Below are 19,523 nucleotides of genomic sequence, written 5' to 3' on the forward strand. Positions count from 1 at the left end.
TCTCTTTGCGTAGCAGCGACGGCGATTTCATTTTTTTTTGCCCAAGGACAACTAAGGCCAAACAGCTGGCGGACCCACGGGGTTAAAAAGGCCTACTGTATCAAGCGGCATCCGATATCGGGTATGAGGTATGTCACAGCGAGAATGTACAGGGACCTCTTAAGTAAAGTACAAAGGTTTCGGTTAACTCAACACTTGCTGAAAGCGGTAAGAGTTGTTTTAACATCTGCGCAATCGTTACGGGGAACCAAGATGCCACGCTGTACATAGTTCATAGTGCAGCAAAGAACTGTGACGCTCCGGATGGAGAGGATAAGACCCAGTTTTCTCCTCTAGACTTGAAAGAGGCTGCGTCACGGACGGGAAATTACCCCTTGTGAAAATGTATAGAACCCGTCAACACGTGCGAAGCTGGGTTGGTTCATGATTCGAGAACGTCATGAAAATGCAGCTCGTAAAGAAACAAGTGACCGCCCGGGGTGATGAGAGGTGTCGCCACTGGTGTCCCGTTTCTACACAGTGTTTTACAACGCAGGCTGTAATAGCGTTGTACAAGCCATTTAGGGGAATCAATTTAGGGCGTACACACAACAGCAGCCGGGTAATGGGTTACGCGTAAGACGTTAGTTGAACACTATACGCCATCTTCCTCAAAGTGATACCGATATGTTCTCCGAGCCAGGGAGCCAGTTCTGAGCCTTTCCATTCCTGCAAAACAACGGTGTAAATCCTTCGTCGGTTCTGAGAGTAGGAAAGGCACATAACTGGCGGACACCACCGCCACGTCACATCGCGATTGAGGCGTCTTTCCACTGAGCCAGTGATGCGCCTTTCCCCAGTGCCAACGAAAGGCCTAAATTGCAAATAAGACAACACTGGGAACTCGACTGTTTGCTTCGTGCAAGCGGGCCCTGGCGCCTGTGCAGTGCGCCGGGAACGCGTTAAACGCGAGGGCCGCGAGTGGAAGAAGGCCAGGTATGCACGTGAGCGTATAGACGTCCAACCAGGCATTCGACTGTGAAGCGTGAAAACGGGCCTTCCAATCCATACCTCTCAATCGCTAAATCCAATCAGCTTTCGGTGATTAATACGTCAAGCCTTTAAGCTTAAAGTTACAGTTAAATTTGAAATTGGTTTTTGAGGAAAAGAAATAGCGCAGTATCTGTTTCACATCTCGGTGGACACCTGAACCACGCCGTGAGGAACGGAATAGAGGAGGAAATGCGAGAAGAAAGCAAGAGGTGCCGTAGTAGGGGCTACCACCTCAGGCTGCGGCACCTGCATATGGCAATATGTTCTGCCCTTCCTTCATGGACACACTGCCGAACTCCTCCTTGGGGATAGAGAGAGAAAGAAACACTTCATTGTAGAAGAGGAATTTGGGGCACACCCTTGAGTTCCCGCACGCCCCACTTCACTGAAGTGTTTATCTCCCTAAGGTCGACAACACTGGCAGCCCGGCCAGTGGCGATGGTCTGTACGGCCAGGTACTCCGAGCGCAGCAGGGTCTCCCAGTCCTCCCAGGTCTTGCGGTCATCTAGGCCATGCGGGAGAGGATGCGCCAGGCAGAGGGAGAGTATGTAGCTTAAGAGGTTCCTCAGTTAGGAAGAAGGAAAGGCTGGGAGGCAATATCCCTAAAGTACGCAAAACTACAGAACTTGGGGATATCGCCTTCCAGCCTTTCTCCCTGCCTAAACGGGGAATCCCGCAAGGGGCGGTCCTATCACCTTTACTTTAACATTGCCCTAGCGCCACTGGCCAAAGCCCTTGCTGCTATCCCAGGGCTCCACACAGCCATATACGCAGATGATATAACCCTCTGGACAACGGGAGGATCCCTTGGGACAGCCTAGGATATCTTGCAATCTGCCATAGACATCACCACCGCCCATTTAGCAAACACAGGCTTCCATCGCTGTCCAACGAAAACGGAACTATTGCAGCTGAAACCCCTCCCCAGTAGCTCCCCCCCCCCCATTGAGCAGGACATGTACGGGAATCCAGTGCCCATTGTGTCTCGGGTGATGATTCTCGGCATTCTCATTAACAATACACTCGATGCAACCGCCACCCTTCACATCTTGCAAAGACAGACCAAACAGGTCGCTGCACTAATAAGGCGCGTGGCCGCACGCAATCATCGGTTGTCTGAACGTGAGAGCCCCAATGTGAACAATGCATTAATATCCGCATTAGACACCACCTCCCACACCACATACTCACTCAGCGCCAAACACATCAGGCAGACATCCTAATACGCACGACTGTCACCTCCACCCTACGTCTTCCACGGACGGTTAGCACGAAACGTCTCCTGGCCACTTGTACCCACAATGCCGTGATCGAATTAGTAGAGGCTCAACGCACCAACCAATTAGACCGCCTGAGTCGCACGGAAACAGGACAACGCCTACTGCGGCAGCTCCGTCTCATTCCAGCCATTCTCATGCCAACGAGCCCTACATATTACATGATTTCTCGGTGCCTGAAACAATGTTCTCGGCTAAGGCGATGCTAGCTGTCCAGAAGAACTTTGTTCCGACCCAGGATAAATCGGAGCAAAAAAAAACTCGGCCCTGCGTTTAATTGAAGAACCCAACCTTGACCGACTCAGAGCAGGAGTGAAAAGAGCGAAAGGCATTTGTTTAAGTCTTTTTCTCAGTCAATACTGATAAGGCTGACTTGTCATCTCGCGCGATTGTGACGGAGAAGGGTACTTGGCAATGTGAAGTCTCCGGATACCTACCGAAGCATTTGGCTTCGCTGGTTATTACTGACACTTTTAGGGCTCACAGCTCTGAGAGCATCGTAAAATTTCTTCAGCATGATAATCCAGGGCCCTGTAATGTATTTAGTGTAGACGTGGATGATTTCTTTTACTCTCTCCCTCCCAATGAAATGATGAGTGCGGTGGAAAGATGCATCACAGCAGACAACGATGAAGAATATATAAGGGCTTGTGGCATATCAGTAGCTAGCTTCCATGAATTACTATCATTTTATGTAAAGGCTATATTCATTGAATGGGAAGGTAAGCTTCTCACGCAAAAAGCGGGTGTTTGCATTGGTTCCAGGGTGGCACCGGTGTTAAGTGATATCTTTTTATCTTTCGTAGATCGGAGTATTCAAGCAAACTTGGCCGGGATGGCGTCGCGGATTTTTCGTTACGTTGACATTTTCTTAATCTTTGTTGATAAAACTAATTTTCCTAGACAGTTGAGTGATGTTCTGAAAGCGCTTAAAGAAAATGCTCATGGTCTGCAATTCACCACAGAGGTTACGACCGATAACAAGCTGCAGTTTTTAGATTTAAGCCTGGAAGTTCATACAAGACATATTTGCTGGGAATACTTGCCAAGGGCCGGCAAGCCGTTGTTGAACTACATGTCACATCATTCTAAAATAGTAAAAACAGGAATTGTTGTCTCGTCGTTGTTTTCTGCTTTGTCCAAATCTTGTGACCATTTGACTGATCAGAGCTTCAACGAACAGGCTAAAAGATTAAGAGAAGCAGGTTACCCGAATGATGCCATCTTGTTGGGCTGCAGCAAGATAGCCAAAAACTCAAGACCTAAGAAAAAGTGGTGGGTTCGTGTCCGCGAAGGTCGTGGGTTCACGTCCCGTTTTTGAAAAATATTGCGTATACAAATAAAGAAGTTTATCGGCAAGTACAAGATTATAAGCCCTATTCTGCAAGGGTTTACACAGAATGGATGAACAGGATTCGCCGCTCTTGTGCTAATCCGAACTATAAACAGAACCTTTACGACAAAAAGATTGCTATAGTTGTGTACTTAGACGTAAAAACGGCATTTGATACAGTTAATCATACAATTCTTGTAGGTGAACGCTTTAAGTATGAATTTAGAGGGAAAATATCAAAATTTTTCAATAGTTACCTTTAAACCACATTCAGCATGTGGTGATGAATGACGTGATCTCTGAGGCACAGGTCGTGTTAACTGGGGGCCCAAAGGGGTCAGTTCAAGGATCAATTTTGTTTTTGTTATCCGTGAATGATTTTCCAACCACATTAAAGTATTGACACAGGTGATAGAAGAGAACGACGAAGGGAACTCAGGCGATAGAAGCAGAGGACGAAGAAAATCTTCCTGCTCGTACTCGCTCTTCCGGCTGTGTAGCTCCTTGGTCCCCGAGTGTTTTTGGTGTACTATTCGTTACAAATCTGGTGGAGGCAGTGCTGGGTACGCTTCCAGACCCGCGCAGCCCACCTGTGATCACGGATCTCACCCCGGTCCACCAGCGCTGCGGCCGCCGCCTGCGAGGAGAGTCCCCAGAGTTCGGACCCCTTCCGGCAGCCACCAGGACGACACAGCCTCGGACGTCGGAGGAGCCAGCTGCCATGTCAACTGAGAGTAGGCTTCCAGCTCACATCCTGTGCCAGCAGCCACGAACACCCCCGTCTTTTCATGGCGACGTGTTCGAGGACGCCGAGGACTGGCTCGAGACATTCGAGCGTGTCGCCCGTTACAACGGGTGGAGCGATGAGCGGAAGCTCCACAACGTGTATTTCGCTCTCGAAGAGTCGGCGCGGACATGGTTCGAAAACCATGAGGCTTCGTTTCCATCCTGGGAGGCCTTCTGCCGCAACCTGCTCGCCACTTTTCCAAACGCCGACCGTCGGGAGCAAGCTGAAGCTGCGCTACACTCGCGCAACCAGCGCCCGAACGAGAGTGTCCGCATGTTCTTTGAGGACATGACCCGCCTTTTCAAGCGCGCGGACCCCTTTATGTCGGAAGACAAGAAGATTCGCCATTTAATGCGTGGTGTCAAGCAGGAGCTATTCGCGGGACTCGTGCGCAGCCCACCGCGCACTGTGGCCGAGTTTCTCAGCGAGGCGGCCACCATGGAGAAGACTCTACAGCAACGAGCCCGCCAATACAATCGTGACGTCAACGCCTTCGGGCCAGACACCTGTTCTATGCATCTCGGAAGCGCCCCGGACGACTTACGCGAACTCATCCGTTCCGTCGTCCGGGAGGAACTCCAAGCCCTTCGGACGCCTTCTAACATGCCATCCTTCGCGTCGCTGACTGACGTCATCCGCGACGAGGTGCGCCTCGCAGCCCAACAACAAGCATCTGAGGTACCCCTCCAGCTTGACGCAAGACCCACGTACGCGTCTGTACTCCGTCAAGCTCCGACGTCAGGCTACACCATCAATGCCGCGGCTCCATCAGTGCGGCCACCGGGTCCCCCTCGTGACCCCGCTCTGCCAGCTTACGAGCGGACGCGTAAGAGTCAAGTGTGGCGGGCTCCAGACCGTCGGCCCCTCTGTTATCATTGTGGCGAGGCGGGTCACCTTTATAGGGCGTGCCCGTTCCGCCGCGTGGGCCTGCGGGGTTTCGCCCCGGACGACCCCTGCCCTCGCAATAGCGAAAGGCCACTTGAGATAGCCTCTCACCTATTGGAGCGGCAGAATCTCGTCACAACCGGTCGCCGCGGGTCTCGATCATCCTTCCCCAATGCGCTACCGTTCTCCAAGTCCCCGCGGAGCGCAAAGCTATTCCGGACGCCGTTCGCCCAGCCCACGCCGGGAAAACTAATGCCGGGAGGCTCCGGAGGCAAGGCCGCTCCTGTAGGGAAATGTGAAGATCCTCCGCCACCATCACGCCGATGCGCCATTTCGCCGGGGGAGGTAGCGACAGCATCCGACACGCTACCTCCGATTTGTACGTAACAATTGATGGAGTCGACGTCTCCGCCTTACTCGACACCGGTGCCGATTACTCCGTAATGAGCCGTGCCCTCGCCCAAGAATTAAAGAAAGTTTTGACGCGATGGTCTGGGCCGAGCATTCGTACTGCTGGGAGTCACCTGATTACCCCTGCTGGCAAGTGTACTGCAAGGGTCGGCATCCGTGGTTTTCTGTACGTCTGTGAATTCGTGGTACTGTCCGAGTGTTCGAGGGACTTGATCCTGGGCCTCGACTTTCTGCAGACGAACGGCGCTGTCATTGATCTGAACGAAGGCCGGATCACGTTCTCGACGAAACAGGCCGTGGCGCATACCGACAGAGATCCGGGAATCAACGCTCTGCGTATAGTCGACGATGACGTGATGGTGCCACCACGGTCTAGCGTCCTGGTTCTCGTGAGACATGACTTGTTCCACGATTACGAGGGTATCGCGGATAGCCACCTCCCGCTGTTGCTCGCGAAGGGAATAGCCGTCGCTCGAGGCCTCGTCCAGTTGCATAACGGTTGTACTAGTGTCCTACTCACGAACTTCGCCAACGAGGTTCAGCACCTCGCCAGGGACACGGCTGTTGCCTTACTTCACGAAGTTATTGTGTTTCCTGATTTATGCGCCGTCGGAGCCAGCCCTAAAGACGAGGCCGCACCATGCCACGCCCTGCAGACCGTGAAAATCAACCCGGACTTGGCACCTGAGCAGAAGAATCTTCTGTCTGCTCTTCTAGCAGATTTTGCAGATTGCTTCGCCACCAGCTCCAGGGTCGGTCGTACACCTGACGCCAAGCATCGCATCATCACAGACGAGGCCACGCCGCCTGTATGCCAGCGCCCATACCGCGTTTCTCCTAAGGAACGCGAAGCCTTTAAAACGCAAGTCGATGAAATGCTTGCAGACGATGTTATTCAGCCGTCAACAAGCCCATGGGCGTCGCCCGTGGTCCTCGTCAAAAAGAAAGACGGCACCTTGAGATTCTGTGTTAATTACCGGAAACTAAACAACGTGACCAAAAAGGACGTTTATCCGCTTCCCAGGATTGATGATGCCCTCGACCGATTACGTGACGCCAGGTTCTTCTCCTCATTAGATCTCAAAAGCGGATACTGGCAGATAGAGGTGGACCAGAGAGACCGAGAGAAGACGGCTTTCGTGACTCCGGACGGTTTATACGAGTTCAAGGTGCTAGCGTTTGGTCTTTGCTCGGCGCCGGCCACGTTCCAGCGTATGATGGACACCGTTTTATCCGGTCTGAAGTGGCAGTCTTGCTTGGTGTACTTGGACGACGTCGTCATTTTCTCGCCTACCTTCGGTCAACACTTGGACCGGCTGCGCATCGTGCTTCGAGCCCTGAAATGCGCGCAACTAACGATCAAGCCCGAGAAATGTCATTTTGGTTTCACGGAACTTCGCTTCCTTGGCCATGTTGTCAGCTCACAAGGCGTTCTCCCGGACCCCGACAAGACTGCTGCCGTCTCCAGTTTTCCCCGTCCAACCGACAAGAAGGCACTTCGACGTTTTCTGGGCCTCTGTTCTTACTACCGACGCTTTGTGCCCGATTTCTCCAGAATAGCTGACCCGTTGACAGCACTGACTAGAGACGAAATACCCTTTCTGTGGGGAAGCGACCAAGAAGAAGCTTTTCAGGAGCTCCGCAACCGCCTATACAGCCCCCCGATACTCGACCATTTCGATGAAGACGCCGCCACCGACATACACACCGATGCCAGTAATGTTGGCCTTGGGGCGGTACTTATCCAGTGGCAGGACGGCGTGGAACGCGTTATCGCTTACGCGAGCCGAACACTTTTGCGATCGGAGGCGAACTATTTGACGACAGAGAAAGAATGCCTTGCGGTGATCTGGGCCATCAGCAAGTTTCGTCCATACCTGTACGGACGACCCTTCCGTGTTGTCAGCGACCATCACTCGTTATGCTGGCTGGCAAACCTTAAAGATCCGTCCGGCCGGTTGGCTAGGTAGAGATTCCGTTTGCAAGAGTACGACGTGACTGTCGTTTACAAGTCGGGCCGGCAGCACCAAGATGCGGATTGCTTATCACGAGCGCCCGTGCACCACGCTCCGCAAGAAATCACCGAAGATCTTCCTCTCATTTGTGCCCTTAGCCCATCCCATGTGGCTCAGCTTCAACGAACGGACCCGGAGCTAGCGCCGCTCATCGAGCACCTGGAAGGTCACAGTGGTCGGGTTCCGCGTGTTTTTCGTCGTGGCCTGCAATCCTTCACCATGCGAAATGGCGTTCTCTACAAGCGCAACTTTGGAAAGTCCACCGAAACATTTCTACTCGTGGTGCCCACCCGGTTACGACCTGACATCTTGAGCGCTTGTCACGACGAGCCGTCCGCCGGCCACTTGGGAGTCAGTCGCACGCTGTCAGGGATTCGGGAGAAGTACTATTGGCCGAAATTACTTCCATCAGTGCAGACCTACGTGCGAACCTGCCGCGACTGCCAACGCCGGAAGTCTCCACCCATGAAACCAGCCGGATTTCTTCAGCCAATAGCGCCACCGAAGATCCCTTTTCAACAAGTTGGAATGGATCTCCTTGGCCCCTTCCCGAAGTCATCCACTGGAAAACGGTGGATCGCTGTTGCGACGGACGACTTGACACGTTATGCTGAGACCACGTCGCTTGCGAGCGGAACTGCTGCCGAAGTAGCCGAGTTTTTTGTCCACAGCATCGTCCTGCGCCATGGCGCCCCTGCGGTCATTATTTCTGACCGTGGGGCAGCTTTCACAGCCCGCCTAACCCAGGCTGTGCTGAAACTGACGCATACCAGCCATAGACGTGCGATGGCGTACCACCCGCAGACCAATGGCTTGGTGGAACGGGTCAACAGAACTCTGGCCGACATGCTTTCCATGTACGTGGATATAGAGCATAAAACCTGGGACCAAATTCTGCCATACGCTACATTCGCTTACAATACGGCACTGCAGGAGACAACGCGGCTCACTCCCTTCCAGCTTGTCTTCGGCCGTCGAGTTACTACTACGCTGGATGCTATGCTGCCTGTTGACCCCCACTGCGAGAGTGACCCTGACCTCGACATCGCCACTTTTGTGCAGCGTGCGGAAGAAGCGCGGCAACTGGCAAGGCAGCGCATACACCGTCAACAGCAACTAGACGCTGGCCGCTGCAACCAGGGACGGCGCTTCGTTGCCTACGAGCCAGGCGACTATGTGTGGATTTGGACGCCCGTTCGTCACCGCGGGCTGTCTGAAAAATTACTCCGTCGATACTTCGGCCCATACCGTGTCCTCCGCCGCATTAGCGACGTCACCTACGACGTTCAACCCGCCACCCAAGCCAGCTCATGCCACAGACGCAAGCTTACCGACGTTGTGCACGTCGTTCGTATGAAGCCGTACCACGACCGACCACCCGATTGAACTTGAGGCTGACCGCTGTGCCCTGTTCTATGTTGTGATCCTCGTGCCTCACCCTAGCACGCTCGCTTTCTGCTCGTCACTCTAGCGCACGATGACCGCATCGGGGCGATGCTGCAGGGGAGGGAGCAATGACACAGGTGATAGAAGAGGAGGACGAAGGGAACTCAGGCGATAGAAGCAGAGGACGAAGAAAATCTTCTTCCTGCTCGTGCTCGCTCTACCGGCTGTGTAGCTCCTTGGTCCCCGAGTGTTTTTGGTGTACTATTCGTTACAGTATTCCCAAACAATAATGCACGCCAATGACACTGCTTAGTTTTTATAGGGGACACAATAAACTAGCTTAACAATAAAATAAACGAAGAATTAGAAATTATTCTTAATTAGTCCAGTAACAATGATCTCTCCGTCAGCATTCAGAAAACTAAATACGCTGTATGTAGTTCAAGGAAAAAAAAGTTAAACTACAAGGATGTTGCATTGTATTTAAATAGCGTGCCACTACAAGAAGCAAATAACTCCAAATATCTTTGTATACATTTTGGTTATGACTGGAAAAATCAAGTAAACAGGTTTGCACAAAGTCAGCTTATGGATGCCATATTTGATGCAAGCACGAGAATGTTTCAATTTTTGCAATGCTTCGCATACAGTACACTGCTTTTATGCAGAGCCAACTAATCTATTGCATAGTCATTGGGTAACACGTATCCAATATATGCCGAACCTGTGATCCGGTTGACGAAGAGAGCGGTAAAAATTATTACTTATTCAAAATTATCTGAGTCTAGAAAACCACTCTTTATATCAACCCGTATTCCGCATTTTCACTCAATATACACTTTAAAGGTAGCGCAGACATTTCACCAAATCTTACAAATCAACGACGACCCACTTGCCCATAGCATATTTATATGGCCTAAAAGGGAAACGAGAGCGGCTAGTGCCAACCATTTCAACTTACGAGTGTGTCGCAATAGTTACTGGCAAAGATTAATTGAGTTTATTACTGGATTTTTGGTTTAGAATAGTTTACCTAATGATATTAAAGTGAAAAAAAACGTGCAATCTATCAAAATGTTCCTGATGAATATGTGAAATTACGGTGTGTTATTTTTTGAGTGTGTGCGTGTGTGAGGATGTGTGTATTGTGTACGCTTATTTTGTTTATCCCTAAACTCTTGAGAATCTTACTTTTTTTATGAACGCAATGTGTCGTCTTCGCATGTCGCATTTATAATGTACAGTAGTGTGATGGAACCGTAACTAGCCTTTGGCTACGGGTAGAATATCATTGTGCGTATAGTATCCTTGTACATTCATTTTTTAATGAAAAAATAAAAGGCCGGGCGTTGGAGCTTTGTGAAGGCCTTCAGTTCGAGTCCCGCGAATGTCATTCGCACGTCATGATAGTCAAGGACGCCGGCATAGTTTGCCACTCCCGGAAACTGATGTCACAGTAGCCATGGACGTCGACATAGTTAAGCCTACTCCCCATAACACAAAAATAAAAAAGGAACCGAGCTAGATTGGAAACGAAAAGGATTTCGCATTTCCGCTCTTAAGCAGATTTCAATGCAATCCTGTAATTTTTTTCCTTGTGAGTTCCGCGATTGTTGTCCAAGAGCCATTCACGATCAAGATTAGCAGCAGCAGCAGGACAAATGCCTCTCGCATGCATATTCAATTCACGCTGTGCTTTGCCAGCTGCGACAACCTTATCATTGCAAACTTCTTTAACTCATCCACCCACCTAACTTTCTGCCGGCCCCAGCTACACTTGCCTTCTCTTCGTATCAGTCCGTTACCCTTAACGCTTACGCTTAGCGTTACGCTTAGCTTTCTTTCGCATTACACGCCCAGCCAAAACCCATTCCTTCTCACTCCGCCCGCAAGTGGCGCTAGGCCAGTTCCGGCAGCCGCGTTTTATAGCAGAAAGTGATGAAACTGACCTCCTCAATTTCGTGTTCCCGGCCATGCTTTCGCAGTACGTTAACCTTACTGTTATGACTTGGCCTGCAAGAGACCATGAGACGCCATTCACCGGCGGAGCCACTGGCTACATAAGGAACGGAAGTAATCTGGCGTCGCAATGTAGGACGCAATGCGGGGCGCGTGCCGGGCATTGCTGAACGCTCGCCACGGAGAGGGCACCTTCGTCATCCTCAAGGTGGCTGCCTCGCAACCATGTGGCCACCAATGAGGACAAGAGCGTGACCGTGTATGTGATGGAATTCATCCCTACACGCCTATTGGCCACGTGCCCTGCTGCGGCCTAGGGACACTGGGGAGCATTACTGGTTCAAAAGGCCTGCACCAGAGGCAGTGTGTGTGGACTCGTGGTGACTCGTGGTGTATAATCCCTTTGAAGACGCATCTCTGAGCTCTCTTTGATCCTCTTGTAAATAAAGAATATAACCGTCTCATTTTTTGCGTCATTCATAGAAGACCTCGGAGTATGTATTCTTTCCATGCAGAGGCCGGGTGTTGGCTTCGACGATCACTGAGACCCACATCAGTACATTCACCTTCGCGTCTTTTGTAGCGGGAGCTGCACTAGGCTACCAGTCGAGCATTTCACGGTACAGGCGAGACGCCAGTTGTGCGCATGCGCTACCATGGTACATGCGGGAGGGCAGTTGTGCGCATGCGCCGTTACCATGGCAACCGACGAGAAGGAGGGGGTGCGCCGCGCGATTTGTCGTTTCCCTCCCTCCTTTATCCTTTCCTTTATGGCACGGTTCGGGTGTCCACTGAGATATGCGTGAAGGTTACCGTGCTTTGCGCGCTCGCGGTGCTATCTGGCATGACGTCACACCGCGCGGCTCGCCGCCGTTTGGTATGAAGTCACACCGTTTTCATCACCCGAACCGCGCGTCGTCGCATGCGCAGCATTGCGTATAAAAAGCGGAGATGTAATCGGCGGCTGTATCGCAACGCTTCATATGGATGCACAAAAGGAGAGTCCAGCCGCTGCTAAACGGCGGTATAAACAAGAGAAAACTAACTCTTCCGATCCCGAGGTTGTCGCCTGGCAGTTGGCTACTGATCAAAAAGAGAATGAGCGTCAGAAGGCAAAGAGAGCAGCGGAGACGCCCGAACAGGCAGAGGAACGCCTTGCAAAGCGGAGGCGCCCGACTGCCGAGCGTAATAGACACTGCATAGCCGCTGAGATGGAGCCTGTATGGAAGGCGTCAGTCAACGGCAACCAACCGAAGAGGATGTGAAGGCCCGTCGTGTGACTGATCACGCTATTCGAGTTTCCGAAGGTTCATCTTCGACCTGGACATTTCAAGCGGACATGTATCTGATTGCTAAACATACAGTGCCAACAACAAGCTCAGCAAGGGAAACGTGCCTTCCGCTACGTATATCCTTGCATAGCGCAGCTAAGCCACTGCCAATTTTTTTTTAAAGCGAAAGTTTTACTGTTCGCGAACTTGCAATTTCGCCTTGGCGGAGCTTCGAGGAGGCGCATGACGTCACAACGCGTACCTCGCCGGGGAGCCGAACCGGTCTTGTCGGGCCGGTGGCGGCTGGCGTACTCGGCGCGAAATAGAGACAAGCTCCAAGTCACCGCTAGTGCGGTCAGAGTGCGCCGATGCCGCCGAACGCGTCGGCGGTCAAGCGCAATGTCTCGCTTTGCCGACTTTAGGTCGCCATGCAGCACGCGCGCGCGCCTTACGCCGGAGTATAAACGAGCCTTAGCAGAGCCTGCGCTTAACCGCTAACCATCGTATTAGGTGGCGGCATCTATGGGAGTCACTGAAACCCCCGCACACTCAGTGAATAAAAAAGAACCTGTCCGTGGCTGGGAATCGAATATAGGGCCTATGGCGTTTGAGGCGAAGACGCTGCCACTCCGCCACGGCAGCTCAAGTTTATCTGTGAATAAAGGCGCATCTAGTGAATGCACTCTTTCGATGCAGATCTCGCCGCGCTTTCGCTACATATATCCTGGCCTAATAGTGCTAGGCCATAATAATAATAATTAATAATTGGTTTTTTTTGGGAAAGGAAATGGCGCAGTATCTGTCTCATTTATCGTTGGACACCTGAACCGCGCCTTAAGGGAAGGGACAAGGGAGGGAGTGAAAGAAGAAGGGAAGGAGGTGCCGTAGTGGAGGGCTTCGGAATAATTTCGACCACCTGGGGATCTTTAACGTGCACTGACATCGCACAGCACACGGGCGCCTTAGCGTTTTTCCTCCATAAAAGCGCAGCCGCCGCGGTCGGGTTCGAACCCGGGAAGCTAGGCCATAAGCAATTTCCATAAGCATAAGCATGGAAGCTCCAGGGCGCTTTTCCCGTGTCCTGAAATGCACTGGTCGATGCCCCCTTTCTCAGTCTGATAGCCTTCATCTTCGTCTCCACCGACGCTCTCGGCTCGCTGAGGTGAGCGCTCTCAGACGCCTTTGCGCCCTGCCGTGTACGTCGATGAGGCGCGCCGAGGGTACAACCTGAATCGCTGCTCCAACATATTGCCTCCTTACAGCCCGCCTTACCCACAATATTGTGCGCAGCCGCCGCTGTGGCTGACTGGTTATGGCACTCGGCTGCTGGCCCGAAAGATGCGGGCTCGATCTGGGCCGCAGCGGTCGAATTTCGATAGAGGCGAAATTCTAGAGGCCCTTGTACTGTACGATGTCAGTGCACGTTAAAGAACCCCAGGTGGTCGAAATTCCCCGAGCCTTTCACTACGGCGTCTCTCACAGCCTGAGTCGCTTTAGGACGTTAAACCCCCATAAACCATAAACAATATTGTGCGTCGTTTGGGTCGCCTGCATTGCTGCCATTCCGATGGGTACCCTGGCACTCCTCACCTTCTGTAGCACTCTCCGGGCTATGCATACCTGCGGAGCTTTATGTTATACCACACCTCTGCCTCCTATTTTTCCTTAAGGGTGTGGCTGACGGGCACGTCAGCTCCGGCGCCCAAAATGCGCCCCCGTCTTCAGATCTGGTTAGGCACCTCGGGTGAGAACTTCCACTATCTATTTCTTCAACTGTGGCTCGGTTTGGGGGCATCTATTCAATTCTTTTGCCCTTAATCTTAATAAGACAACTATAGTGGGACGGTTGACTTATGGAATCACGGAACCATCTAGTGGACATTTAATTTCCGCATGTTTTCTTATCCAGCGCGTTAAGATATAGCGGCTTATTTAGCACACCTTACAGCATTATTCACAGCATCCAATCAGAATTTTTTTTATTCCTTTATTTCAGCTCTTCCAAAGCGTTCCAGCAAACTGTTAATTAAAATGAACTTGTTAGCAGCTCAAACCGTTAAACTATGGAGATACCTATGCAATTATGACGTCTAAATGCGAGAGCAAGTATAACTTGGTCACGGTGTCAGTGGACACCTGAATCGCGCTATAAGTATGCAGTGGCGTTCGCCTATAGAACTGGAGACAGTCATGCGCCTTTCCTATTCTGACAACCAGCGGAAGGTTAATACTCCGCACATTTTGATCATTTTGATTTTGATCAGATCGACATGCCCATGCACATGAGATCACACATCACGACTTACGCAGTATCAAAGCGCATGGATGAGGAATACAATAGAGTACGCAGACTAGCCAGAGCTAGACCCCTCTCTAAGCGTTGGGATAGAAGCAAGGACACGACCTACGTCCATGAGGCTGGACCCGTTATCGGGGTCGCGATAATTGCGGGAGTTTCACCCCGAGGGGATATAATTGCAAGCAGCCTTATCCAAGCGGGGGATACCACATAATCTGAAGAAGCAGCTATCGCACTAGCGATATCAAAGAACAGCGAGGCAACTGTTATGTCCGACTCACAAGCAGCGGCGCGAAATTACCTCAGAGGTCGCGTTCGCGCTCCGTGTTGGGAAATTTTGGAAACGTCTTATCCTTCCAATCCTTTCGAAGTCCAGATTTTCTGGACGCCAGGGCACCTCTCAACGACGGGCGATGAGGCGGCCAACACAGCTGCTCGAGCTCTACTCCTCCGAGCATCCGGCACGCAGCCTCTCTCTGACACAGTTAACAACCCCTCACCGTTACTAAGCTACGCATAAATTACGGAGTATTATAAGATCATAAGAAGGAAATATCCTCTTCCTCACAAAACTGTTAGCAAATTTGAAGAGCACATAATCAGTCGACTATAAACTAATACTCTGCCCAATCCCTAATTGATGAGTAAATGGTATCCAGACACCTACGATTCGTCCTGCCCTTCGGTGGAGCAGTTGGCACACTCTTTGACAGAGTTTGGGAATGTCAAGAAAACTCAGTCTTGGACAGCAATCCCGATCCGACATATGAGCGCTGGGAGGCAACCCTTTATAGCCACAGTCCCCTCGACCAGAAATCGCCGGTTGAGAGGAGCCGGATCATGATGGCGACCAATGGGTTCCCCTACTGAACCCACCCAGTATTTATGCTCTCAATAAATGTTTTCCTCCTCCGTCTCGTGAGTTAAGGAAATGCGCACACTGTCAGTGGAGTTTTTTTTTAATTGGTTTTGGGGAAAGGAGATAGCGCAGTACCTGTCTCATATATCGTTGGACACCTGAACCGCGCCGTAAGGGAAGGGATAAAGGAGGGAGTGAAAGATGAAAGGAAGAGAGAGGTGCCGTATTGGAGGGCTCCGGAATAATTTCGACCGCCTGGGGATCTTTAACGTGCACTGACATCGCACAGCACACGGGCGACTTAGCGTTTTTTTTTCCTTCAGTGGGGTGCTAAATCGCGATTTTGAGGTACGGGGCTTGCCCGCCGCGGTGGCTCATTGGTTAGGGCGCTCGGCTACTGATCCGGAGTGCCCGTGTTCGAACCAGACCGCGGCGGCTACGTCTTTATGGAGGCAAAACTCTAAGGCACCTGTGTGCTATGCGAAGTCAGTGCACGTTAAAGATCCCCAGGTGGTAGAAATTATTCCAGAGCCCCCCACAACGGCACCTCTTTCTTCCTTTCTTCTTTCACTACCTCATTTATTCCTTCTCTTACGGCGTGTATAAGGTGTCCAACGATATATGAGACAGGTACTGCGCCATTCCTTTCCGCACAAAACCAACCAATTACGTGGCTTAGGGGACGCTGGCGGATATTGCTTCATGATGCCCTCAAATGACCCTCGTCATTTGAGGGCCGCGCTTCGCCCACGGGTGGTCGAATGTGGCTCTCGGGCCACATTATGTTTATCTGCCGACAACTGCAACCACCGACCCAAGGGGCCCTCGCGGACTTGGAGGGGTGGGAGGTCGTGGTCTATAGCTCCGATCCGGCGTGTCTCCTGAGGCTGGTGCAATGGACGGAGAATGCGACCGTCAGGCACGGGCTGAAGGCCACCTCCCACGACCAGGAGCAAGCTCATATCTTAAAGTTTGAACTATAAGGGCTCCGCCAGTAATAATGTTCTCAACATCGTCATCACCATCACCCACAGGTTTCCAGTGTAACTGGCTCGCGGGGTGAGTGGAGGCCTCAATCGCGCTCTAAGTAAGCGGTGGCATACACCTACTATGACGCTCTTATGCGCCTTTCCTTTTCTGAAAACGAGCGGAAGGTGTTCTTTTGGCACAAGGGCACCTATGGCCAATGAGCGCCATGGCACAATTAAGGTATTTTCGACTTCTCAAGGTGGAGTCAAAGATCGATTTCCTAATCATTTCACCTTTAATAAGCCGAGCACCAGACTAGGGAAAGCTTGTACCCATTGCGTCACCGGTGGGTACCCGGCGGCACTGGGATCGAACCCCGCACGTCCCGCATGCGAGGCGGATGTTTTACCATTTGGCCACCGCTGCGCTACGATGATGATTATAGGGTTATGTAATGATGATGATGAAAGTAATGATGATGATAGCGAGAGAGAAAAAAATGGCACTGCGTTGTTCAGCTAGGCCAGGATATGCGTAGCGAGAGCTATGTTGTGAGAGCGTTGCTGGGGCGAGATGACTGAAGTGAAGGCTTGAGGAGTTTACTGACAGCTTTTATTGCTGTCGACCCATGAAACCACTTGGCTACAGCGCGACAGCACGGCTCGAAAAAGTTTCCACAAGTTCACGGCATGTCGGACAGGCTGACAGCTGCTCCGTCGACCCACTGGCTAAAAGCGGGAACGGAGGGAACCATGAGGGAGGCGATGCTGGAAAGGTGTCGCCATCTGTCGTGCGGCTGGTGAAATGAAACTGGGCACATCCGGCCCCACTTTTTTGATCAAAGCCCTTTTTGATGAGCGCAAAAGGCAAGGAAACTCTAGGCATGGGCAATAGGCAAGGTGGCAAATGGCAATGGCAACTAGCAACAGGCTTGGCAGATTCACAAAAGCACTACATAAATTAAAGGCAAAGACAGACATGAACAACTCTAAACAAAGCGAAAAACGAACAAACACAGCACTTTCACAGGTCAATTTCCTAGTTCTGGAGATAGGTGGGCCGTGTGCACTGCCTGACGAGACGCTGCAAGTGATTAACCGCTTGCCTGTGGCAATGCTCTTCTGCTGTTCCGTAGCCGAGGTTGCCAACACAGCTTGTCTTGTAGCGGCTTGTCGCTGACCATTGCAGTTTGGCAGCGGCAGTGTTCTACGAGGAGTCTTAACGGGAGCCTTTGTATTTGCGGCTGCTTTGGCTGTCGGCGGCTGCAGCTGAGACTTGAGTCGGTGGATCTCTTGGTCCTTCTTTTTCAGCTGAAAGCTCAGGCGGCGATTCTCCTGGACGAGACGTTCGAGCTGCTTACAACGTTTCGGAAACTCCGCACTGGAACCACTGGGCTGACTGCTGGTCAGTCGGGACTTAGAAGGATGAAGCTTTACTGATGTGGCAATATCTGATGGCTGCCTTTGGGCGGCCTTGATTTTCTTAATTTTGTCTTCTTTTTCCTTCAGCTGCATTTCAAGTCTGACACACTTTTGCTTCAAGCCACCCTCTCCTCTCTTACGCTCTTCAACGACTACTGCCTTGTCCTTGGCTGCTTTAGTGAACTTGTCACGCTGTCTTGACTTGCGAGTAGTATTCCTCAAGGTGATTTACCTTTGCCTTGAAACACTGGTTTTCCGCACGGAACTGCACGTTCCACCCTCTTCTGCAGAGCTGTCGCTTCTTGGCAGCGTTTCTCAGTGACCATCCGAGTGACCGTAGGAAACAAAAAATAAACCATAGCGAAATTTATTGGTCGTATGTAAATTAGTATTGGTGGTATAATTTCTCTGTGGATTGTGACTGCATTTGTACTAGACCAATACAGAAACCGATACACCTTATTGATCGATACATATATGTCTTATAGGATATGGTATTGACTGTATCGGTCTATGATGGGCTGTAACGAAAAGTACTAGACCAATAGAGAATCGAGTACACCTTATCGACTCATACATATTTGCCACATAGACCAATACCCATTTGTCCATGGGACTGACAGACTGATATGCATCATTCAAGGGTCCTACGAGACCAGTCGGTTTGTGGTTCTAGTTGTTTTTCATTGCTTCGTTCTCCAGCTCAGGCTCTGATCTCAAAATCAACACATGCCGATCCCATGGCGCTCATTAAGCATTGCAGTAACGTAAATTATTTGCCACCTTAAGGATAAGGTACGCTGAGGCAAACAGAAAAAATGCCGCCTCACGTCCCAGAGGATCCGGCGCGCAACGCTTTTGAACAAACTATGTTCTAGTTTGTAGAAAGCCGCGGACAACGCGGTGCCCGCAGCGGAGAGACGGTCGCAAGGCGCTCACATCGGGTAAGGTTACGAGAGGAATACATTTTTCCCGTCTCTCCCAAACAAGAAATAAAGCAAACAACAAAGAAAAATGATCAGCTATCATGGTTTCCCGCATGCCGACACTCCAGTGTAGGACGGTAGGACCGTATGATAACAGTGAGTAAAACTTTTTTTCTATTTTGCGTTTTATAGGCAAATATGCAAAAACCCACGCTGCGACCACACTGAGTCTTGTTTTATGTTAATAACAATTTTTTCCAGTTATTGGCTGAGTTTTATCCACACTCTAGCGAAACGGTAGCGAAAACGCAGTCGAAGGAGGGCAACATTGGGTAGCTGTTTTGGTATTTTTTAGTTTTCCTGTGCGCACGTCAGTAGCGTAAGTTTGTCGCGGTGTGCGCTGAATATAATAATAATTGGTTTTGGGGGAAAACAAATGACCCCGCCTCGGTGGCTCAGTGGTTGGGGCACTCGGCTTCCGATCCGGAGTTCCTGTGTTAGAACCCGACCGCGGCGGATGCGTTTTTACGGAGGAAAAACGCTAAGGCGCCCGTGTGCTGTGCGCTATGCGATGGCAGTGCACGTAAAAGATCCCTAGATGGTCGAAATTAATCCGGAGCCCTCCTCTATGGCAACTCTTTCTTTTTTCTTCTTTCACTCCCTCCTTTATCCCTTCCCCTACGGCGCGGTTCA

The 19,523-nt window shown here is 51.1% G+C and overlaps 1 pseudogene; it reads right to left on the reverse strand.

Moving 5' to 3' along the window:
• Window positions 1-1,361: 1,361 nt before the first annotated feature.
• LOC144125955 (uncharacterized) lies at window positions 1,362-18,230 on the reverse strand (annotated as a pseudogene).
• Between the last annotated feature and the right edge of the window lie 1,293 nt (window positions 18,231-19,523).

This window comes from Amblyomma americanum, chromosome 1 (assembly GCF_052857255.1).
Source record: "Amblyomma americanum isolate KBUSLIRL-KWMA chromosome 1, ASM5285725v1, whole genome shotgun sequence".
Taxonomy (NCBI): Eukaryota; Metazoa; Arthropoda; class Arachnida; order Ixodida; family Ixodidae; genus Amblyomma; species Amblyomma americanum.